General features: G+C 44.2%; 1 protein-coding gene across 4 annotated transcripts in view; it reads left to right on the top strand.

The window, feature by feature from the left end:
- Positions 1-26,165, top strand: part of KMO (kynurenine 3-monooxygenase) — a 339,922-nt gene that overhangs the window by 55,860 nt on the left and 257,897 nt on the right. The window contains exon 2 of one of the 4 annotated variants that reach the window (XM_075864354.1): positions 6,850-6,931. The exons of the other annotated variants lie outside the window; for them this stretch is intronic. The gene's annotated coding sequence lies outside the window, so the exon portion shown is untranslated. The remainder of the gene's footprint in view (positions 1-6,849; positions 6,932-26,165) is intronic. 4 annotated transcript variants of the gene reach the window in all.

Here is a 26,165-nt window from a genome sequence, read left to right as displayed (position 1 = left end):
GAAATTTCGCCACTCTTTTTTTGCGTCATAAATCTACGCCGTTTACAGTGTGGTATAAATAACACTAACTTTATTCAGCGGGTTGTTACGATTGCAACGATACCAAATTTGTATAGTTTTTGTATGTTTTACTACTTTTACACAGTAAACGCTTTTTTTTTCTAAATTATTTGTTTTTGTGTCTCCATATTTGAAGAGCCGTAACGTTTTTATTTTATCGCGAATGCGGTTGTATGAGGGCTTTTTTTTGCGGGACGACTTGTAGTTTTTATTGGTACCATTTTGGAGTAGATGCGACTTTTTGATCACTTTTTAATCACATTTTTTTAAAGTCAGGATTCACAGAAAACAGCAATTTTTCTGTCGTTCTTTATTTAATTTTTTACAGCGTTCACCGTGCGGGTTAAGTAATGTAATAGCTTTATAGTCGGGGTCATTACGGACGCGGCGATACCAAATATCTAACTTTTTTACTTTTTATTTTGGTTTTTTAATAGTAAAGCAATTTGTAAGGGGAAAAAGTGGGTTTTTAATTTTTTTTCAAATGTTTTTTTTTTTATTAACTTCATTTAACTTTTTTTTAAACTTTTTTACTAGTCCCACTAGGGGACTATAATATGCGATTCTGCGATCGCTATTATAATACACTGCAATACTTCTGTATTGCAGTGTATTATGCCTGTCCGTTTAAAACGGACAGGCATCTGCTAGGTCATGCCTCCGGCATGATCTAGCAGGCATTCGCTCCAGGCAGACCTGGGGGCCTTTATTAGGCCCCCGGCTGCCATTGGAGACACAGACACTCGGCGATCGTATCGCCGGGTGTCGGTGGGGGAGAGAGGGAGCTCCCTCCCTCTCTCCAAAACCACTCAGATGCGGTGCTCGCTATTGAGCACCGCATCTGAAGGGTTAAACGGGTGAGATCGATACTAATATCTATCTCACCCGGCAGAGCAGGGACGCTCCTAGCCCTCAGCTGCCTCTGGCAGCTGAGAGCAGGGAGATTTGACAGCTGTTTACTTATTCCGATGCCGCGACGTAAAAAGTCTATGGCATCGGAATAAGGCCCGTTAGTAACAGACGTAGAAACACGATGGGCCGGTCACTAACTGGTTAAGGAATCCGACTTTGCCCTGTGGTCAGCTACAAGTTTCTCTCTATGCTGCAAATAAAGGATGTTTTTTTAAAAACCAGAACATAATAGATAATGAAAGAGTGCTCTTTCCTAGTCTAGGAATTACTATACCTGCAGTAATAAGGAGGAAGCGTAAGAGACCCTTGTTGAGAACAAAGAGAGAACCTGAAAGCATACTGAGTAAAAGGGTCGACGGCACGTTAGAAAATTCAATACCTGTGATGGTTTTAATCAAATCTACCACCTTGGTCTAGAAGGTAAAAATAGGTGAACATTCCCACCATATATAATTCATAGTTTCCCGAGCCTGTCCGCATCTCCAGCACATATCATAAAATGCAGGGTAAGGCCCCATGCACACGAACATATTCTTTTCCTCCAGTAAATACGGGTACTTTGTCACACGTATTCGACCCATGTTTACGGACACGTTTTCTCTGCAAAATTGCACTGCACTAATCGGAAGCTCCTTCTCTCTAAGTGCTGGATAAAAAAAAGGGGCAGCCATTTTGGGCAGAGTTTCCGCAGCGGAACGCTTCGATTGAAAGTAAAAGAATTTAATACGTACCCCCGCCATTGTCTTGGTGACGCGTCTCATTTGACATCCAGTCCGACCTCGCAGGATGACGCGGCAGTCCATGTGACCGCTGCAGCCTGTGATTAGCTGCGGCAGTCCATGTGACCGCAGCAGCCTGTTTTTGGCTGCAGCGGTCACATGGGCTGAAACGTCATCCCAGGTGGCCGGACTGGAGGAAGAAGCAGGGAGTTCTGGATAAGTTAACTTTTAATACTATTAGCGGTAGTCCCTATCCCGGGTGCTGACAGTTACTGCCAATCAGTTAACTCTTTCAGCACCCTGGACAGTGACTATCCCCTAACATCGCCTAGCAACGCTCCTGTAATTACGGGTGCACACATGTAGCCACCCGTAATTACGGGAGCCCCATAGACTTCTATGGGCCTGCCCGTACCGTAATTATGGCCTTAAATAGGATGTGTTCCAAATTTTTCAACGGCCCGGGCACCTTCCCGTAAGCAAACGGGAAGGTACCAGTGGCCAATAGAAGTCTTTGGGCCCGTAATTACAGGCCGTAATTACGGGCGTTTTTACATTCGTGTGCATGAGGCCTAAAGCCCCATGTACATAACCGTATTTTTTCCCTCCCGTAAATCGTGGCCATAAATACGAGTCCTTTGTCACACGTTTTCACCCGTATTCCACCCATATTTACGGACCCGTAAAAAAGGGGGGCTGGAAATGTCACAATCATGTCCAAACCCCTTAATAGGGTCACATGATCAATCAGACGTTATTTTCTCTGCTTCTCTTTATTCAAAAATTTAAATCCCCTGACATCTACTAAAGGCTCCCGTAATTACGGGTGCACACACATAGCCACCCGTAATTACGAGAGCCCAATAGATTTCTTATGGGCCTGCCCGTGCCGTAATTACAGCCTGAAATAGGACATGTTGTTTCTTTTTCAATGTCCCGGGCGCCTTCCCGTACGCAAATGGGAAGGTACCCGTGGCCAATAGAAGTCTATGGGCCCATAATTACGATAAGTAATTACGGGCGTTTTTACGGTCGTGTTCATGGGGCATAAAGCATGTGTAGCAGTGTGGGTACCCTATACCACAGTCACTATTTTATAGTTAGTTTCCTGGGCTTTACATGACATTGAAAATTAATGGCACAGAAGAAACGCCTTCGACCAATCAACTGTTTGAAATTGACAATTTAGTTCCCAATACCAACTAGCTTGGAATGTCAGTTTTAGTATCTTTAAGAGACTGCAGGATTTGGTAGTAAATTAAGTAAACCACTTAGGTGGGGGCGGAATTACCATTCCAAAGGTCTTCGAAGGGTGTAAGGGACCTGTGGAATTGCTGTCTTGAACTGTGAATATTATAGTATGGTACTTGAGTCATGGCTGGCACAGGAAGTAGAGCATGCTGGCTGTACACAATGTAGAAAAGAGACAAAGCAGTAGACTCATTTGTTTGATTGTTGTAAGAGAATTCCGCCCAAGGCAGAAGTTGTACCCAATTGTCATGTTGGGCGGAAACAAAATGACGAAGGTATTTCACTAAAATTTGATTGGTCCTCACCACTTGACCATTGGACTGTGGGTGATAGGCAGAAGAGAAGTCCAGCTTTAAGTCTAGCAGGTTGCACAGGGCTCTCCAGAACTGTACACCCTGATCCGAGACAATATGCAGAGGAAGTCCATGTAGATGGAACATTTACAGAATAAGAAGTTTTGCCAGGCGAGGAGCAGATGGAAGGCCAGTCAATGGAATAAAATGTGCCATTTTAGAGAGACGATCCACTACTACCCAAACCATAGTGCATCCAGTGGAGGGAGGAAGGTCTGTAATAAAGTCCATAGCGATATGTTGCCAAGGGCCATCAGGGACAGGCAGGGGAAGGAGCATACCAGCAGGTTTGGAGCGGGTTGACTTGTTCGAGGCACAGTTTGTACATGAGGAGACATAGTCCGCAACATCTCTAGGCAGAGTGGGCCACCAGTAGTAATGAGCTATCAAGTCCTGTGTCTTACGGACACGAGTGCCCAGCCAGTTTAGAGTTGTGTCCCAAATTCTCTTCCTACCTGCAAGACGAACAAAAGTTTTTTCAGGAGGAATGTCTCTAATTTGTAGAGTGTTAGCGGCAATAATCCTAAAAGGATCTATGGTATAGTGAGTAGTTTCCTCAGTCATTGGTTTCAAACGAGTAAGACAGAGCATCAGCCTTCACATTGTTGCCCGCAGGATGGAAGTGAAGCAAGAATTGAAATCCGGCGAAGAACAGCGAATCCATTTGGCTAGTGAGGATTTAGTCGTTGTGACGACTGTAGGTACGTGGGGTTCTTGTGATCTATATAAATAATAGGATGGATAGCACCCTCCAGCAAGTGTCTCCTCCCCTCTTTTAGGCCAACTTCCAATCCCTGATGGAATAGTTGCGCTCTGCAGGAGAGAATCATTTTGAAAAGACCACTTGCCACAGAGAGTTTCTTTGATATAGTAGTGCTCCAGCACCAACGGAAGGCACGTCCACCTTCAGGAAGAACTGCCGAGATGCATCAGGTTGATGGAGAACTGAGGCTGAAGTGAAGGAGCTCTTGAGGTTGGTAAATGATGCCTCTGCCTCTGGAGGCCAAACCTTGGCGTTCACCCCCTTCTTGGTGAGAGCAGAGATTGGAGCAGTCAGAGACGAGAAGTTTGGAGTAAAATCACGGTGGAAATGTGCGAATCCCAAGAATTGCTGTATAGCCAAAAGACCCTGTGGACGTGGCCACTCTAATACGGACTTAAACTTTTCTGTATCCATCTTGAGTCCATAGTCAGAGACAATGTAGCCAAGGCAGGGCAGAGAGAGCATCTTGAACACACACTTCTCGAGTTTAATATATAGGTGATTCCCCCTTAACCGTTACAGAACTTGTCGAACATGCTTCCGATGTGTCCTCAAATCAGATGAGTAGATCAGGATGTCGTCCAAATAGACCACCACACAGACATACAGCAGATCCCGGAAGATGTCATTTACGAACTCCTGGAAGACAGGGGCGTTACACAGTCCAAAAGGCATCACGAGACATTCGTAGTGTCCGTCTTGGGTGATAAATGTGGCTTTCCACTCATCCCCTTTATGGATATGATTCAAGTTTATAAGCCCCGTGCAGATCCAGCTTTGTGAACACCTTGGCCCCACGAATCCTATCGAAGAGTTCTGAGACGAGCGGCAAAGGGTATTTATTTTTTACTGTGGTTTGCAGGGGCGGATTAAGGGTACCATGGGCCCCGGGCACTTTTTCAAATCTTGCCCCCCCAAACTCTGTAGACTGAACTCTGAAGATTCTGTACCATATAGATTTGCAGATTTCTGTTTAGGTCGCCACAGATCTGGCACGGTTTTGAATTTGCTGTAATAGCAGAATGAGCCATACATAAGAGAAAAAGTAGAATACGTTGATACACTAAAGAGGTCAGGAGATTTAAATTGTTAGTGGTTTCTGCTGTGCGTGAATATAACCTTAAAGCAGGGGCGTAGCTAGGGGGGGCAAGCGGGGCATGTGCCGCGGGCGCAGTTCATAGGGGGCGCCAGCGCCCCCTCCTCCTGCACTATAATTGTACCTGTGTCGCAAGGACACAGGTACAATTAGAAGCAATGAATGACCGGGCACGTTCCGTGCCCGGCCATTCAGCGCCTTTCCATGAATGAAGCGACTGGTACCTTTTGTACCAGTGACGCTTCCGTCGAAAGGCGCTGACTGACTGACAGGGAAAGTCATCCTGCCCAGCCAATCAGCGCCTTTCATAGACGCTGTGTTCAACCCCCTGGAGACCTGCGCAGAAGAGAGCAGGTCTCCATGGCTGCCGGACGGCGTGGGAACGGGAATAAGGTGAGTTTGAAATTTTATTTATTTTTTTAAATTGTAATAGAAGTGTGGCTGTATCTGCGGGGGGGGGGGGGGACTTTATCTACGGGGGGTGTCTATCTACAGGGGGACTATATCTACAGGTGGGCTATATACAGGGGGACTATATCTTCAGGTGGGCTATATACAGGGGGACTATATCTACAGGGCTGGGCTATATACAGGGGGACTATATCTACAGGGCTGGGCTATATACAGGGGGACTATCTGCTGGGCTATCTACAGGGGGACTATATCTACAGGGGGACTATATCTACAGGGGGACTATATCTACAGGGGGACTATATCTACAGGGGGGCTATATACAGGGGGACTATATCTACAGGGGGACTATATCTACAGGGCTGGGCTATATACAGGGGGACTATATCTACAGGGGGGCTATATACTGGAGTGGGCTGTCTATAGAGAACCATATACAGGGGTGGGCTATATAATCTATAGCCCCCTGTAGATATAGCGCACCCCTGTATATGGTGCTCCATAGATAGCCCACCCCTGTATATAGCCCCCCTGTAGATAGTCGCCCTGTATATAGCCGAGCCCTGTAGATATAGCCCCCTGTAGATATATAGCCCCCCTCTGTAGATATAGCCCCCCTGTGTATAGCCCACCCCTGTATATATAGCCCCCCTGTGTATATCCCAGCCCTGTAGATATAGCCCCCTGTAGATATATTCCCCCTGTATATAGCACACCCCTGTAGATATAGCCCCCCTCTGTAGATATAGCCCCCCTGTGTATAGCCCACCCCTGTATATATAGCCCCCTGTGTATATCCCAGCCCTGTATATATAGTCCCCCTGTAGATATAGCCCACCCCTGTATATAGTATCCCACAAATAGCTCCCCCCTATAGGGCTCCACAGAAAGCCCACCGTTGTATATAGCCCCCTTGTACATATAGTCCACCCCTGTATATAGTGCTCCACAGATAGCCCACCCCTGTATATGCTATATACAGGGGTGGGCTATCTGTGAAACACTATATACAGGGGTGGACTATATGTGGAGCTCTATATACAGGGGTGGGCTATATCTACAGGGGGCTATATACAGGGGTGGGCTATCTGTAGAGCACTATAGGGGGAGTTATTTGTGGGACACTATATACAGGGGTGGTCTATATGGGGGCACTATCTACAGGGGGCACAGTGTGTGTGTGGGACACGGTGTATGGTGCTATTATAATCAGAGGTGCAGTGTTTGGCGCTATTATATTTAGGGGCGTAGTGTGTGGTATAATAACTTTATCTTTATTTATAGGTGTAGAAATGTTGGTAAAGTGAGAAGCTGAAGACATCTGAGCAGCAAACTGCATAAAAAACTAGAATCTGAGACGTCACCGGTGAGTCACTTAATGTAAATTTTCACTCTGCCTCTAATCGGCACTGTAGTCACTGTATGATCTGCAGCGAGATGATGGGTGGTATGATTATGATAGGATTTATTTCTGTGAAACGGCATCTCCCAGCATATCCTTACCATTGTTCGGGCTATGCTGGGAGCTGTAGTTTTACGCCGTACAAACCTATACGGCAGGGGTTGCACTAAATTGAGCTGTATTTGTTCTGGGGCTGTATATATGTACCGAGCTTGGTTCTGGTGTTGTGTATAGAACCATATTGCTTGTGAAATGTACAAATAATTTTATGCTCGCGTTACATAAAAAGAAATGACACGTCGATTGGTAGAGAAAACAAACACGGCGAGGGGGAAGGAGATGTCGGGAAAGAAGTTGGGGGGGGGGGTGGCGCCAAACTGAATCTTTGCCCCGGGTGCTGGAGAACCTAGCTACGCCTCTGCCTTAACCCCCTTCCCTCTTTGGCCGCTTTTGACCTTCCTGACAGAGCCTCATTTTTCAAATCTGACATGTATCACTTTATGTGGTAATAACTCCGGAATGCTTTTACCTATCCAAGTGATTCTGAGATTGTTTTCTCGTGACACATTGGACTTTATTTTACTGGCAAAATTTGCCCGATACATTCAGTATTTAATTGTGAAAAACACCAAAATGTAGCGAAAAATTAGCATTTTTCTCAATTTAAATGTATCTGCTTGTAAGACAGGCAGTTATACCACACAAAAATGTTGCTAACTAACATCCCCCATATGTCTACTTTAGATTGGCATCGTTTTTTGAACATCATTTTATTTTTCTAGGACGTTACAAGGCTTAGAACTTTAGCAGCAATTTCTCAAATTTTCAAGAAAATGTCAAAATGCTATTTTTACAGGGGCCAGTTCAGTTGTGAAGTGGCTTTGAGGTCCTTAGATATTAGAAACCCCCAATATGTCACCCCATTTTAAAAACTGCACCCCTCAAAGTATTCAAAACAGCATTTAGAAAGTTTCTTAACCCTTTAGACATTGCGCAGGAATTAAGGCAAAGTAGAGGTGAAATTTACAAAGTTCATTATTTTCCAGAAATTCATTTTGAATCCATTTTTTTTGTACCACAGATTGTTTTACCCAAGAAATGCAACTCAATATTTATTGCCCAGGTTCTGCAGTTTTAGGAAATATCCCACATGTGGCTCTAGTGCACTATTGGACTGAAGCACCGGCCTCAGAAGCAAAGGAGCACCTGGTGGATTTTGGGTCTCCTTTTTACTAGAATATATTTTAGGCACCATGTCCGCTTTGAACAGGTCTTGTGGAACTAAAACAGTGGAAACCCCCCAAAAGTGACCACATTTGGGAAACTACACCCCTCGAGCAATTTATCTAGGGGTGTAGCAAGCATTTTGACCGGCCAGTTTTTTTGGAAAAATGTTTGGAACTAGGCCATGAAAATGAAAATCTAAATGTTTTCAAATAAAATGTAGGTTTAGCCAATTTTTTTTTCATTTCCAAAAGACCTAAAGTAGAAAAAGCACTGCAACATTTGTAGAGCAATTTCTCCCGAGTAAAACAATACCCCACATGTGGTAATAAACGGTTATTTGGACACACGGCAGGGCATAGAATGGATAGAGTGCCATTTGGCTCTTGGAGCTCAAATTTAGCAGGAATGGTTTGCGGAGGCCATGTCGCATTTGCAAAGCCCCCTAGGGGACAAAACAGTGGAAACCCCCCACAAGTGACCCCATTTTGGAAACTATACCCCTCGAGGACTTTATCTAGGGGTGTAGCAAGCATTTTGACCAGCCAGTTGTTTTGCAAAAATGTTTGGAACTAGGCCATGAAAATGAAAATCTAAATGTTTTCAAATAAAATGTAGGTTTAGCTAATTTTTTTTTTTCATTTCCAAAAGAACTAAAGTAGAAAAAGCACCGCAACATTTGTAGAGCAATTTCTCCCGAGTAATACAATACCCCACATGTAGTAATAAACGGCTGTTTGGAGACACGGCGAGGCTGAGAAGGGAAAGAGCGCCATTTGGCTTTTGGAACTCAAATTTAGCAGGAATGGTTTGCGGAGGCCATGTCGCATTTGCAAAGCCCCTGAGGGGACAAAAGAGTGGAAACCCCCAACAAGTGACCCGATTTTGGAAACTACACCCCATGAGGAAATTATCTAGGGGTACAATGAGCAGTTTGACCCCACAGGTGTTTTACAGAACTTATTGGAAGTAGGCCGTAAAAATGAAAATCTACATTTTTTTTTCAAATAAAATGTAGGTTTAGGTATTTTTTTTTCATTTCCACAAGGACTGAAGGAGAAAAGGCACCATAAAATTAGTAAAGCAACTTCTCCCGAGTAAAACAATACCCCACATGTGGTCACAAACATCTGTTTGGACACACGGTAGGGCTCAGAATGGAACTAGCACCATTTGGATTTTGGAATGATTTCTGGGCGCCATGTCACATTTGCTGAGCCCCTGTAGTACTAGTACAGTGGAAACACCCCAAAATTGACTCCTTTTGGGAAACTGCACCCCCTGAGGAATCATCTAGGTTTATAGTGAAAATTTTGATCCCAAAGGTTTTTTGCTGAATTAATTAGAATTAAGCCATGAAAATGAAAACTATTTTTTTTTTCCAACAAGATGTAGTTTTAGATCAAAATTTTTCATTTTTAAAAGGAATAGAGAAGAAAAAGCACCCCAACATTTGTAAAGTAATTTCTCCCGAGTACGGTAACACCCCATATGTGGTTATAATAGGCTGTTTACGTATATGGGAGCATTCAGAAGAAAAGGGGCGGTATTTATCTTTTGGAGCGTAGATTTTTCTGGAATGGTTTGCGGACGCCATGTTGCATTTGTAAATCCCCTGATGTACCAAACAAAAGTTACCCTGTTTTAGAAACTACACCCTAAATGCATTTATCAAGGGGTGTAGTGAGAATTTAGACTCCACAGGTGTTTTTCAGAAATGAATACGCAGTGGATTGTGCAAAGTGAAAATTGCAATTTTTCCACTGATCTGCCTATTCATCGCACAATATGTTGTGCCCCTAGAGAATCTTACCCAATAAATTGTTAAGCGGGTTCTCCCGGGTATGGTAATGCCTTACTTGTGGCCATAAATTGCTGTTTTGGCACGCTGTAGGGCTAAGAAGGAATAGACCGCCATTTTGAGCATGGATTTTGCTTGGTAGTTTTGTTTGCGTTTTGCTGCTATTTCCGTTTATAATGTGGTGGCATATGTAATCTGTGCGGAGAACATCAGGGCATAATAAGAGGGTATAATAATGGGGTAAATAATACAATTATCCATAGATGTGTGTTACGCTGTGAAGCGATCCGTTATGCGCTGGCCTGTGTCACACTGATAAACGGTTTTCTTTCTTATCCCCCTTTTGTAACGCTCTGCACCTTTTGGGGACTTTTTCTCCTTCGTAGTTTGGGAAATATTGCTGGGAAAGTTTTGCGCTGGTATAATACGGCGCCCTCGCTTCCAGCGGATGTGCTATGTCAATTCCCTTTCCTAGTTCCTAAATACTATGGCCCTGAAACTGAAGGAATGTTCCCCTCCGGCCTGCGCATTGAGATGTTTTTTCATCACCGCATTACTAGTGCCGTAACTTTTTTGTTTTTCAGTTGATTGACAGGTGTGCAGGCTTGTTTTTTGCGAGACGGGCTGTAGATTTTATTGGTACCATTTTAGAACACATACGACTTTTTGATCACTTTTTATTTCATTTTTTGGTAAAGGAAATTACCAAAAACAAGCAATTCTGGAATAGTTTTTTATTGGGGTTTTTCGGCATCCACAGTACGCCCTAAATTACATGTTAGCTTTATTCTGCGGGTCGATACGATTACGGCGATACCAAATTTATATAGTTTTTTTAATGTATTGCAGCTTTTGCACAATAAAATCACTTTTTTATAAAATCATTTGTTTTCTGTGTCGACATATTGTAAGACCCATAACTTTATTAATTTTTGCGTGCACAAAGCGGTGTCGGATTATTTTTTGCGGCACGGATTGTCGTTTCTTATTAGTACTATTTTGGAGTAAATGTGACTTTTTGATCACTTTTTATAGCATTTTTTTTGGAAGGAGATGTGACCTAAAAACAAAGATTCTGGTGTTGTTTTTCATGTTTTTTTTTTACGGCGTTCACCGTGCGGGATAAATGACATAATAGTTTTGTAGTTTGGGTCGTTACGGACGCGGTGATACCAATTATGTATAGTTTTTTTTTAATTTTTACGGTTTTTCCCATAGTAAAACACTTACTATGGGAAAAAAGTCAGTTTAGCTTTATTTTTATTTGAAATGTGTGTGTTTTTATTGTTTTACCACATTTTTATTATCTTTTTTTTACTTTTCTGACTTGTCCCACTAGGGGACATGAGGGCCTGATGCCCCGATCGCTACTCTAATACACTGCACTACGTACGTAGTGCAGTGTATTAGCGCTGTCAGTTATTCACTGACAGCAAGCCTATGAGGACACGCCGCAGGCGGGTCCTCATCGGCTCCCGTACAAGGCAGACTTTGACGCCATTTTCTGGCGTCTGATTGCCACAGCAACCCAGCGATTGCATCACTGGGTTGACGGTAGGGTGAAAACCTATCAGATGCTGCACTCTATTGAGCGCAGCATCTGAGGGGTTAATCTGCCGGATCGGAGAGTAGCTCTGGTCCTGGCAGTTACAGGAGGGTGTCGGCTGTATAATACAGCTGTCACCCCGCGGTGATGGTGCCGGCTCTGCTTCTGAGCCCGCACCATCACTGCGCCGTACATATACGGCGCTTTGCGGGAAGCGGGAAGGGGTTAAAGAACCAGTGTCTGTTTAACCCCTTAAAGTCCAAACCATATATTTTTTTCATTTTTCACTCGCTGCCTTCCTAGAGCCATAACTTTTTTTTTTTTTTTTTTCCGTCAATGGAGTGGTGTGTGAAGGATTTTTGCAGGAGGAGTTGTAGTTTTTATTGGTACCATTTAAAGTACCATATAATGTGTGAATTGGAAAAAAGTGAGATTTCCCCCATGGCTTTTACTGTTTACATATTTAACATCTAGTTTTACCTTTTTAAGAAATATATACAGCCACAAAACCAAGCTCCGTACAAATATACAGCACCAGCACAAAGCTCAGTAAATAAATACAGCCCAAGAACCAAGCTGAATACATATATACAGCCCAAGAATTAAGCTCCGTACATATATACAACACCAGAAACAAACTCATTACATATATTCAGCCCCAGAACAAATACAGTTCAGTACAGAGAGCATGGCCCATTTCTGCAGTTTGCATCTCAGATCTCTTCGGCTCCTCACTTTTCCAACATTTCCGCACCTATAAACGAAGATAAAATTCTCATGGTGCCATACTCTGTCCCTAAATATAATCATATCCTACACTGTGCCCCTGAATATAATAGTATCATACACTGTCTCCCTAAATACAATAGTACCATACACTGTTCCCCTGAATATAATAGTACTATACACTACGCCCCTGAATATACTTGCACCATAAACTGTGTCCATGATTTAAATGGTGTCAAACACTGTAAAGTAAAACACCACACACACTAACAATGCCCCCTGTAGCTAGCCCCAGTTACAATGCACTCTGTAAATAATGCCCCTTGTAGATGGTCAGTCACAATGCCCCCTGTAGATAGCGCCAGTTACAATTCCCTCTGCAGATAATACCCCTGTTCGATATTGCCCAGTCTCCCCTGTAAATATTGTCCCCAGGAAAAAAAACAACATTCTCACCTCACCCCGTTTTCGCGCTGTCCTCCAGCGACTCAGGACTAGTCAGAGACCAGACTGCGTCGTTCAGCATAACGTCGCAGTTGGCGTGATGACATCATCGCTCTGACTGTGTCATCAGTAAAGCGCCGAATGGGAGGAAGGGAATGAGTAGTCGCATGTCTCGTCAGCGCTAAAGTAAGCAATTGCATCTGTGTCCTAAGTATGCGGACACAATTGGGTGAAAGTTCCCGCTTCGCCCGGTTCTCTGAACCGGCTGTAATTTTAACAGTTGGTACGGGAGAACCGGAGCGAACTGGGCCCCCTTCCAGTCTCGAGCCCTGGGCACTTACCCATATTGCCCTCATTATGATCCGCCCCTGGTGATGTTCAAACCTCAGTAGTCGATATATATTGACGAAGAGAACCATCTTTCTTCTTCACGAAGAAGAATCCGGCTCCAGCCGGGAAGGAAAACTTCCGTATGAACCCTCTCTTAAAGTTCTCCCTAACCAAAGCAGACATGGCCAGGGTCTCCAGCAGAGAGAGAGGATAGGCTCGTCCACGAGGGGGTGAGATGTCAGGAAGCAATTCAACAGGGCAATCATAGATGCAATGAGTAAGGGTCTCTGCTTCCTTCTTGCTAAAGACATGCGCAAAAATGGCATAATGAGGGCAGAGTGGAGAGTGACTGAGGCAGTGGAGACAAGACAGGATGAACCTGTGGCAGCGATGAAGACACTTGGATACCTATTGGAGGACTTCTGCAAAACTCCAGTCGAGAACCGGAGCATGTAGATGAAGCCAAGGCAGGCCCAGCAGAATAGGGTTGATAGCTTTAGGCAAGAAAGGTAATCTGTCTGAGTGAAGAGCTCCGACTTGTAGTGCTGGACACAATTGGATCGGGCAATGGTAGACCATTCACAGTGGCAACAGCCAGAGTTCTCTCCAGGGGAATCGTGGGTAGCTGCAGGCGATCCACTAGATTCTGCTGGATAAAATTTGCAGCCGCTCCAGAATCCAGATAGGCAGAGGAGGTGTGCGATCTTTCTCCAGAGACAATAGTTACAGGAATATATAATTTGGAAGATGATTTGGCGTTTGGCACCATTCCACCTAGGGTTGTCTCTCCAACCAACCCTAGGTGCTGGAGTTTCTCGACTTTTTGTGGACATTGGCGCACAAACAGGTAGTGGAACAGCAACAGCATCAAGAGGAGGAGCAGGAGGATAATCCAAACGGTTGATAATACTGCGAGTAGGAGCTGATCCTGGCATACACGCAGGTTACGCACATGCGTTTTTATCACTTGAAACACAGTCTTAGGTTGACCAGCGGGTTCCATGGCCTGAGTGTACTGTTATAATCTTGGGGTATGTGGACACCGTAGGCCACTCTGCTGTAACAGAGTGGCAGCTGGCCGAATCAGTCTATACAAAGTCTATGCAAAGTCCTAGCACAAGGGTACCTGTAAGTGTCCAGACAGTAGTAGATGCTTTGGCACGGATGGAGCTTGATGTGGCAGGTGGCGCTAGATGTGGCGGATGATACCTGGCGTGGCAGATGACGACTGCTGTGGTGTATGACAGCAGGCATGGCAGGTGGCACAACACGACTCCAACTCTAGATAAGTCACAAGAACAAACACAGCACGGGATACAGAATACAGGTAGCAGGGCACGGGAACATTGGGAGCAGGATACAACTAAGGGATTTTTTAAAGAACTAATATGGGTGGACCACAACAATGCTGAGGCAAGCAATGAAAGGGGGAGCCCTTTTTATAGTCCAGGGTGATCTGGGAATTGGATAGGGAATATTTTGTAAGCATGTGCGCTGGCCCCCTAAGGCCAGGGGCGCGCTCACGCGAGCACCCTGTCAGACAGTCCAGGGCAGGACAGCTGCACGAGCTGACCTCTCCTAGGAGGGAGATGCTGGCAAGTGGCCAGGAGTCTGCAGTCGCGGACCTCCGACGGAGGTGAGCGGCGGCGGTCCGCCGTCGCAGCTATAACTATATTGCATGATGAGAGCCAGAGTGCAGTCAGACTCAGGGATAATCCTGGTATAAGGTTTCAATGAGAGAGCATTTATGAAATGGCGGAAGAAAAATAGTTTATTCGATGAAACAGTGAGTAATGTGCAGTTGGATTATCCTGGGTGGAAATCTAAATTGCCCATGATAGGAGATATGGGGCCGTCTGCTATAAAGAGATGGGTTTTAGGCAAGTAGCATTTACAAATTGCCAGTGTGGTTTGGGCAGTAAGGGGCAATTCTGAGAGATGGGATATAGTCCATAACAGACGCATCCATGGATTTGCTGTAAGCGGGTGATTGAAGTGTGAAGCTTCCATTCTGAGCCATATTCTAGTTTCCATGTGATGAAACTATTCTGGCTACTCATGAGACTACATATTAAAACTGCAAGTTTGGGAACCTCCGTGATAACGAGCCCATATGAAATGAGAAAATAATTTGAGAAAAAAGGACCTAGGAAGGAGGTTAGGTATGGCATGGAATAAATACAAAAGGGGGGTTCATTTTTAATATGTTAACCCGGCCAATCCAAGAGAAATCCTTGTCAATTAGAAATCATCCCAGGAGGGGAGCAAAGTTAATTTTGTAAGTGGGTGACGGGTCCAAAGGGATGTGCACTGTTAAATATTTAAAGAATTAGGTTTGCCAAGTAAAGTAAAAAAAAAATGGTGCAAGAGGTAGATAAGAGCAGAGTCTAAAGTTACATTAAAAGCCACACTTTTGGAGCAATTAATTTTACCGTTACTAAAGGAACTAAAGTTTCACAAAATCGCCATCACGGAGTGCAAGGAAATATGTGGTTGGGTGACATAAAGGAGGAGGTAGTCTGCAAAAGCAGAGCATTTGAGGTGTAGAACACCAATGTGAACACCATGTTCATCAATGCTACCTCTTATAGCCTGTAGGGGGTGTTCCTATACCAGCACATAAAATAAGGGCGAGAGAACAGCCTTCCCTTGTGCCATTGCCTATAGTGAGGGATTGAGAGAGTGAGCCATTAACTTGTATTTATATGCCTGGAGCTGCCTATAACATGCAAGGATTCTTTGAAGCATAATTGAGCCCAAGCTCAGATTTGTGAGGACAGCCCATAAGAAGCCCGAGTCTACCTGGTCAATGGCCTTCACTGCATCAAGAGAGAGCAACATACAGGAGAGGCAGTGGCGTAGCTATAGGGGTCGCAGCGGTCGCAGTTGCGACCGGGCCCATAAGCCTGGGGGGCCCACGGGCCCCCGTTGCCATTCAGCATGTTTTCTAACAATCTTCTGTGCCGTGAAGCCGGCACTTCTGGGTTACGGTCACATGGTACACTTAGTGTACCATGTGACCGTGTTGTCACGTGACACTGCTTCCAGACAGAGCAGAAGAGTCGGTGCGGAGGACTCCAGGTAAGCTGCAGTGTAATGTAATGTATTGTGTTGTAACGTTATGTATTGTAATGTAATGTGTGTGATGCCTTGTAATGTATTGTGTTGTATGCGGTGGAGAGGGGGGGAGCGTTAAATCACAGCCCCCCCCTCCTCCACCGCAAACTGCACAATACAGTATAGTACACGAGTGTATGAGAGCGGGGCTGCGGCTGTGTAATACAGTCACTGCCCCGCTCCTGAGTCCTGACATGTGCGCGCCGTCAGGATGATGTGATGCGGCCGGCGCTGCACTAATGAGCGTCGGCACTGAAGACAGAACATGGTGGACGCGCTTCAAAACATCCCCATGTTCTGTCCCCAGGGCCTGAACCGCCGCTCATTAGTGCAGCGCCGGCCGCATCACCTCATGCTGACCGCGCGCGCACTTATATCAGGAGCGGGGCAATGACTGTATTACACAGCTGCAGCCCCGCTCTATAACGGCGGAGATCAGAGAAACCTCTCATCTCCGCCGCTATTCTCCTGAATGCTGTGATCAAAGCTGACTGCAGCATTCAGGGGAAAATGAGAAGGGGGGATGCCCCTGGATCGCGTCACGGGGAATTCCTGTGACGCGATTAAGGGACATACCATATATGGGCAGACAGCCCAGGGTCTGTTGAAGGACCCCAGGGCTGTCCTACCATATTTCCTGTTAGGGCATACTGAGGTATGTCTTAACAACTGCCTGTGTACTATCCGTACACAGGCTAATGTACTGGCATATAGCTATAGGCCAGTACATTGAAGTTTTAAAAATAAAATACAAACAAAGTAATGTTAAATAAAAAAATTACACATTCACCTTTTTTATAATAAACATTAAAATAAGTCTCAATACATAAAACATACACATAATCGGTATTGGCGCGGCCGTAATAACCTGCACAACAATTTTTTTGCATCATTTATGATGTGTACTCTGTAAAAAAATAAAAATTGCTTTCTATCACTTAGGCCCCATTCACACGACCGTGCCCGCAATCACGGCCCGCGATTGCGGGCACTGCCGGCCGCCGACTGCCACCCGCATTTTTGGGCTGTGCTCCCATACAAAGTGTGGGAGAACGGCCCGCAAAATGCAAAAGGACGGACATGTTCCATAATTTTCGCAACATTTCTACGGCACGGACACCCATCCGTAGCGCTACGGAAATGTGTCCGCGCTCAATGAAAGTAAATGGAGGTTATTTACGGTCGTGTGCATGGGGCCTAATTGTGAGGCACAAGGTGCGATGATGAATTTAACCTCCATGTGCCTCACATTAATAGCAATTAACCCCATCATGTACCTTACACATTAACCCATTATGACTGAGAAACATGATGAGGTTAATTACTATTAATGTGAGGCACATTCAAAATTCATCATCACACCTCGTGCCTCACATCATAAAATGGAAGAACTTTTTTTACATTTTTATTACTGTTGGCAAAGTAAACGAAGTATCGGTATCGAAGTCCAAATTTTGGTATCGTGACATCCCTACACTGTAGGTCGCGTCCCCCTGGGGGTTTGTGAGTCACTCACCGAGGTCCCGGTTCCAATCAATGCTGGAGCAAGGAGCTGACATCTCCTTGATCCAGCATTCCCTGTGCCGTGAGTGGCTCGACGCAGGCAGGCGGGATGTAGCGACATCATCGCGCCTTCCTGCACCGAGTCACACATAGTACACACCGGAGGAGGCGAAGGATCCTCCACTCGACGTGGGAACGGGGATAGGTAAGTAACTATGCACATATGGCGGCATTATACTGTATGGGGGGGCTGATATTGCGGGGGGGGGGGGGCATTATACTGTATGGGGGGCTGATATGGGGAGCATTATACAGTATGGGGCTATTATGGGGGGGCAGTATACGTTATGGGGCATTATACTGTGTGGGGGCAGCTATGGGAGCATTAACTGTGTGGGGGCATTATACTATGGGGGCTGTTGGGCAAGGCGTCTGGGCATAGGAGCGCGCAGGGGTCTGATGATGATGGTGGTGCTGGGGAGGGGTAGGGGGGCCCAAGCTGAATTCTTGCACCCGGGCCCATGAGCCTTTAGCTACGCCCCTGAGGAGAGGCGTGTAGCTCTAACATGATCGATAAGGGTATGTGCACACACACTAATTACGTCCGTAATTGACGGACGTATTTCGGCCGCAAGTCCCGGACCGAACACAGTGCAGGGAGCCGGGCTCCTAGCATCATACTTATGTACGATGCTAGGAGTCTCTGCCTCGCTGCAGGACAACTGTCCCGTACTGTAATCATGTTTTCAGTACGTGACAGTGGTCCTGCAGCGAGGCAGGGACTCCTAGCATCGTACATAAGTATGATGCTAGGAGCCCGGCTCCCTGCACTGTGTTCGGTCCGGGACTTGCGGCCGAAATACGTCCGTCAATTACGGACGTAATTAGTGTGTGTGCACATACCCTAACAGAGAAGGTTTTAAGTGTTTTCATGAGCCTCCCTAGAGGGAGCAAATCCCGATCGGTCCGGGTGTACTAGGTCTCCAAGAAGGTCTCTAAGCCATATAGGTATGAGTATCGCATATAATTTAGCATCCGTGTTGATGAGTGCGATTGGCCTATAACTAGGGCAGGGATGGGGTTCTTTACCCTTTTTTGGAATCACGATTACCTGAGCGTGCAAAAGTGAGGAGGAAGCAGGGTTACATTGGAATACCAGTTAAAGTAGAAAAGCAGTGGGGCCAATTTGTCATGCAAAAGTTTATAAAATGTAACCGTATAGCCATTAAGCCCTAGACTTTTCCCTGCAGGATAGGCTGAAATTGGTGCGTTTAATTCCTCAGAAGTAAATGGTGCCTCTAGGGTGAGAGTTGGCAATTGAGGTAGGGCTGTATCAGATATTGCTATGATGAACGAAAAAGGGGTGAACCTGGATCGGAGGTAGATGCAGGGGGGAGATTGTATAGTCCAGAATAGTATTCCTGGAAGGACTGGAGAACATCTGAAGTTAAGTGGGTTAAGTCGCCAGAGAGTCGTTTAATGGCAGGGCTAATTAGCGCAGCTTTCTGATCTCTAAGTACGCGAGTCAGAACTTTGCCTGACTTATTGCACCATTCATAATGGGAGCGCGAGCAGAGTTGCTGGTTCCGTTTGTGTATGAAATCAAGCAGCTGACGGATTTCATTGTGGACCTGTAAAGATCATGCAGGGCAGATTCCCGGAGGGTAAGTTTGTGCGTAGCTTCAAGAGAATGGTATTCGGAGAGTAGTCCTCAGAGTTAGAAGGCAGTACTATATACTATATGTATATGTAGATTAGAGGACACCGCTGTACTATACATTATATGCAGGCTAGAGACCCCCTCCTCTTAATATATACCATATGCAGACTAGAGGACCCCCCACCTTGCTATACATTATATGTAGGCTAGAGACCCCCCTCCCCCTTGCTATAGACTAGGGGATCCCCCTTACTATATGCAGGCTAAAGACCCCCTTACTAAATATTACATGCAGGCTAGAGACCCTGTCCCTCTTAATATATATATATATATATATATATATATATATATAAATAATGTGTGTGTCTATACAAGAGTTGCAAATCCTGAAGGATAAGATGACCCTATATCTACAGAAATTCTGTGGCGATATTGAAAAAACAAAACGCCAAAAATAGCAGCGGGACCTGGATGACTATTCCACGGGGAAAATCTACTGTTGGCAGGGGGAAAATTCTGACTCTAGAGGTCCTAGGAGAAATTAAAGTAGACCCAGAAGACGTCACAAGGGAGCTGTGCCATACATCAGACTCAAAATCTTCTGATGATCAGTACACTACACCCTTTTTTAGGAGGCACTATGACTACTCCAACTTTAGGAGAAAGAGATCCCGCAGGGGCGGTAAGAAACATAGGGGGAAGGGTGAACCACAGCAAAACCAGAGGCAAGATCATTCCAGCACGTGGAGCCCGACAATACCAGACCAGGAAGAGAAATCCTCAGATCTAGTGGTGAATATTTCACAAATGTGTTAAGTGGTCCGCAGATTAAGGTGCTTAACCCCTTCCCGACATTTGACGTATCCATACGCCAAAGTCGGGTAGGGGATGTATGGAACAGGCTCACATAGTGAACCCGCTCCATACGACCTGGGTGTCGGCTGTATGTAACAGCCGACAATTCAAAGTAACAACCGCAGCATTTAAATAGTTAGTAAGAGGGTGGTGACCCCCTCTAACAGCTCATCGCACCCCCCGAAATGCAATTGCGGGGTGTCGATGGTTGCTATGGCTGCCTGGGGGCCTGCCTGCATGGTGTACGCCGTAAAAAAACACAAATGTAAACGCCAGAATCTCTCTATTTTGATCACCTCCCACAAAGCCAATTAGCCAATTGAGTCAAAAGAATAGTGAGTCAAGAAGACGAGCTATACTCACGGCTTGATCAAATGTGCTCAAAATTTGATAGGTGGTATCCTAAAAATATCAGATGAACAGAAATGACCGTTTAAGTGGGAATGTAACTAAGAAAATGAAGGTCTGTATACCCTTCATTTCAACCTTCTTTACGATCAATCCAAAGATTAGTGACATTCTGAGGAAGGACTGGAATGTATTGAGTAGAGCTTTTCCTAAGATTGTGGAGTTCCAAGACAGGCCTAGGATGGCCTATAGAAGGGGCAAAACAATTACAAATAGTGTAGTTAAGGTCGATATTCGGTCAAACTGTAAGAGACAAACTTTTTTGGCTCCCCCGAAGCAGGGTTGTTACCCATGTCTAGGATGTAACATCTGTAATAATATGATTAAGGGGAATACCGTTAATCATCCGCAAACTAGTAGATTAATGAACATTAAAGGTTTCTTTACATGTCAGACATCATTTATTTACCTGTTGAGCTGCCCCTGTGGTCTTCACTATGTTGGTGAGACCACAACAAAAGTGACCCTCAGGATGAGGAATCACAAATCCAATATTAATACAAAGAGATGGGATTTACCAGTGTCAAGACACTTTTTGGAAAGCAAACATGGGATGTCACAATTAAAATTTAGAATCATAGATTCAGTACCCCCAATGAGACGTGGTGGCGAAAGAGTTGTCCCTTAAAAGAAAGGAATTGGAGTGGATATATAAGTTGGAAACTATGTCTCCCAAGGGGTTAAATGTTGAATATCCATATGATCCACATATTTAGAACAGTGGGTGTAACTTGCCTTAGGGGTTGGGGGTTGCTGTTGGTGGGTTAACTTGAAGGTATAGCTAGTTTATGTACATGTGTAATTAAGGGTCTAGCTTTGGACTTTTTTCGGCATGTACTTTTACCCAATTATACTGTTTGTGCTTATAAATACTGTATATTAACCCCTAGGTGCACCAGGACGCAACTGTACATCCATGTGGCCAGTGTCTTAAGGCACAGGGACGTACAGTTACTGCGTGGTTCCTGTCGGCAATAGTATGCATCGGGAACCGGGAGGCCAGCTGTCCCTGACAGCTGACACTCCACTGTATGCCGATCAGCGGCTTATTTCCGCTGATTTCGGCAATTAACCCCTTGATTGCGGTGATCGATTGCAATCACCACATTCAGGGGTTTCTAGCTCATCGGCAGACCTCACGATGAAATCGTCAGGTTTGCAGATGGCTAGCATGGCGATCGGAGGCCAAGTAATGGCCTCCGTGTCTGCCATGTACGGAAGCCTATCAGGAACAGCCTCCTGATAGACGTCCTGTCCGAGTGACAGGACGTCACTGCCGTTCGCGATGCACACTGTCGACAGTGTCTGTGACAGTGTCTGCGACCGTGTGCATCGAGAACCGGGAGGTCAGCTGTCCCTGACAGCTGACCCTCCACTAGTTGCCGATCAGAGGCTCATTGACGCTGATTTCGGCAATTAACCTGTTACATGCGGGGCTCGATTGCGATCTCCGCACTTAGGGGGTTTGTAGCACATCCGCAGCCCCCATGCAATTGTGGGGGCTGCTGATGCTTGTGATGGCACCCGGGGGACAGACAACGGCCCCCGGGTCTGCCATGTATGCAAGCCTATGAGGATCAGCCTCTAAAGAAAAAATAAAAAAAAAGTTAATAATGTTTTACAAAAGTGTAAAAATAAGATATATTTTTTTTCCTATAATAAGTCTCCCAATCTATAAAACTATAATGTTATTTTTACTGCACAGTGAACGCAGCAAAAAAAATAAACTAAAAACCATGCCAGAATCACTATTTTTTTGGTCACCACCCCTCCCAAAATATAGAATAAAAGTGATCAAAAAGTCGCATGTACCCGAAAATAGTACCAATAAAAACTACAACCCGTCCCGCAAAAAACAAGCCCTTACATCGCTTTTTTGACTGAAAAATAAAGTTACGGCTCTCAGAATCTGGTGACACAGAAAATAAATGATAAAGAAGTGATTTTATTGTGCAAACGCTGCAAAACATAAAAAAAACTATATACATATGGTATCGCCATAATCGTAAATTGTCATTTATGGCGCATTATGACCGCTGTAAGAAATAAAGAATTTAAAACGCCTAAATCACTGTTTTTGGCCACCAAAGCTCTAAATAAAATGTAATAAAAAGTGATAAAAAATTTGCATCTACCAAAATATGGTACCAATAAAAACTACAGCTCGTCCTGCCAAAAATAAGCCCTCACACCGCTCAATTCATGGAAAAATAAAAAAGTTATGGTGTTTGGAAGGCGGGGAGTGAAAAACTAAAATGGAAAAGCAAAAAAGGATCAGTCCTGCAAAGGTTAATTAATTTCTATTAAAAAAATTTATTACCACATGTGGGGTATGGTCGTACTCGGGAGAGATTGCGTTAGAAATTTAGGGCTACTTTTTCTCCTTTATCCCTTGTGAAAATGAAAAAATGCAACATTTTAGTGGACAATGTTTATATTCATTTTCACGGCCTAATTCTACTAAATTCTGCAAAAGACCTGTGTGGTATAAATGCTCACTATACCCCTAGAAAAATTCCTTGAGGGGTCTAGTTTCCAAAATGGGGTCACTTTTGGGGTGTTTCCACTATTTTGTTCCCTCCAGGGGGTTGCAATCGCGGCATGGCACTAAAAACCAGTCCAGCAAAATCTGTGCTCCAAAATCCAAATGGCGCTCCCTCCCTTCTAAGCGCTGCCGTGGGTCCAAACAGCAGTTTATTACCACATATGGGGTATTTCCGTAATCGGGAGAAGATGCTTTACAAATGTTGGGGTGAATTTTCGTCTTTATTCCTTGTAAATATTAAAAATGTCTTATTTCAGAAATAAAGTCGATTTTCATTTTCACAGACTAACTCCAATAAATATAACAAAATACCTGTGGGGTCAAAGTGCTAACTATACCCCTAGATAAATTCCTTGAGGGGTCTTGTTTCCAAAATGGGGTCACTTTTGGGGAGTTTCCACTGTTTTGGCACCACAAGACCTCTTCAAACTCGACATGGTGCCTAAAATATAATCTAAAAATAAGCAGGCCCAAAAATCCACTAGGTGCCCCTTTGGCTCGGAGGCCGGTGTTTCGGTCCATTACCGCACTAGGGCCACATGTGGGATATTCCTAAAAACTGCAGGACCTGGGCAATAAATATTGAGTTGTATTTCTCTGGTAAAACATTCAGTGTTAAACAATTATTTTTATTACAAATGAATTTTGGCAAAAAACAGAGAAATTTGTAAATTTCCCCTCTACTTGCTTTATTTCCTGTGAAACGCCTAAAGGGTTAAAATACTTTCTGAATGCTGTTTTGAATACTTTGAGGGGTACAGTTTTTAAAATGGGGTGATTTATTGGGGTTTTCTAATATATAAGGCCCTCAAAACCACTTCAGAACTGAACTGGCCCCTGTAAAAATGGCCTTTTGAAATTTTCTTGAAAATGTGAGAAATTGCTGCTAAAGTTCTAAGCCTTGTAACGTCCTAGAAAAATAAAAGGATGTTCAAGAAACAATGCAAACAAAGTACACATATGGGAAATGGTAACTAGTGACTATTTTGTGTGGTATAATTATCTGTTTTACAAGCAGATACATTTAAATTTAGAAAAATGCACATTTTTGCAAATTTTCTCTACATTTTGGTGTTTTTCATAAATAAATATTGAATTTATCGACCAAATTTTTCCACTATCATAAAGTACAATATGTCACGAGAAAACAATCTCAGAATCACTTGGATAGTTAAAAGCATTCGGGAGTTATTACCACATAAAATAACACATGTCAGATTTGAAAAAATCGGCTTTGCCACAAGGCCAAAACAGGCTGCGTCCTAAAGGGGTTAAAGAGGCTCTGTCACCAGATTTTGCAACCCCTATCTCTTATTGCAGCAGATCGGCGCTGCAATGTAGATAAGAGTAACGTTTTTGTTTTTTTTAAAACGAGCATTTTTGGCCGAGTTATGACCATTTTTATATTTATGTAAATGAGGCTTTCTAAAGTACAACTGGGCATGTATTGTGTGTGTACATCTGGGCGTTTTTACTTCTTTTACTAGCTGGGCGTTGTGAATACAAGTATCATCCACTTCTCTTCACAACGCCCAGCTTCTGGCAGTGCAGACACAGCGTGTTCTCGAGAGATCACGCTGTGACGTCACTCACTTCCTGCCCCAGGTCCTGCATCGTGTCGGACGAGCGAGGACACATCGGCACCAGAGGCTACATTTGATTCTGCAGCAGCATCGGCGTTTGCAGGTAAGTCAATGTAGCTACTTACCTGCAAACGCTGATGCTGCTGCAGAATCGACTGTAGCCTCTGGTGCCGATGTGTCCTCGCTCGTCCGACACGATGCAGGACCTGGGGCAGGAAGTCAGTGACGTCACAGCGTGATCTCTCGAGAACACGCTGTGTCTGCACTGCCAGAAGCTGGGCGTTGTGAAGAGAAGTGGATGATACTAATATTCACAACGCCCAGCTAGTAAAAAGTAAAAACGCCCAGATGTACATACACATTACACGCCCAGTTGTACTTTAGAAAGCCTCATCTACATAAATATAAAAATGGTCATAACTTGGCCAAAAATGCTCGTTTAAAAAAACCAAAACTAAAACGTTACTCTTATCTACATTGCAGCGCCGATCTGCTGCAATAGGAGATAGGGGTTGCAAAATCTGGTGACAGAGCCTCTTTAACTCTTTTCTCTTCTGTATCTTTCAGATAAACACTTCTTTGTGAAGCAATTGGATGACTGTTGGAAAGTAGCAGAGGCCCATTTGAGTCGTAATGTCTCAAGTAAAAATAGATGTACATTGGCTCTTCAATTGCGTTCCAGAGTATGGAGCGGACTTTTTTCTATATTCTTTACATATTGAATTGTAGAATTGCTGTGAAATATATAGCAGGGTTCCCCTCTATCTAAATTGTTCCCCATATGCATATTAAAAGCAAGATGAGCTCCTCTCCACCAAGTAATAAGTGTATACTGGCAGTATTCAATATACATCTATCCCTTGATGTTATGGGTGTGGGTTTACTTGAAATCTCCAGTGGTGGTGACATTATCCCCAGTAATTTTGAGAGTGACATGATTAGATGGTGAGTGTAGCTACAGTTGACACTACACCTGCTTATCTATTCCATATATGGTGGTTTTGAATTTGGGGTCACATAAATGTGAGTTTTTTTTTTTTTTTGCCATCTGGATCCATGCTATCTGCTGCATCTATTGGATGCAGCACTGCTCATGCAACTATTTTGCAGCCCCTCCTCCTTTCCTCTCCTTTTGTGCTATATATTCTATTTAAATATTATATCTATATTTAGGAGATTAGCGCCGTAGCTCGCACATCCGCATAACTGTTTGCGCATGCGCAGAACCCAAGTGCCACTTGTGCGCATGCGCAGTAGTGATCTTTTGGTCATATGCGTTCCATTTGACCGAACTTTTCGGTTTTAACTCTATCTTTGAGCATGCACAGTAGGTGCGCGCGGATGCTGTACGCCTGATGCTTCTGGAGCTGCTAATGTATTATCTGCAAGAATATATATATATATATATATATATATATATAATCTCTTCTATATTGGCCTCTGCACCATTCCGAAT

The sequence above is a fragment of the Rhinoderma darwinii genome, chromosome 4, assembly GCF_050947455.1.
Source record: "Rhinoderma darwinii isolate aRhiDar2 chromosome 4, aRhiDar2.hap1, whole genome shotgun sequence".
In the NCBI taxonomy this organism is placed as follows: Eukaryota; Metazoa; Chordata; class Amphibia; order Anura; family Rhinodermatidae; genus Rhinoderma; species Rhinoderma darwinii.
Note: the sequence above shows the minus strand (reverse complement) of the source record. Positions and strands in the feature narration are given on the sequence as shown.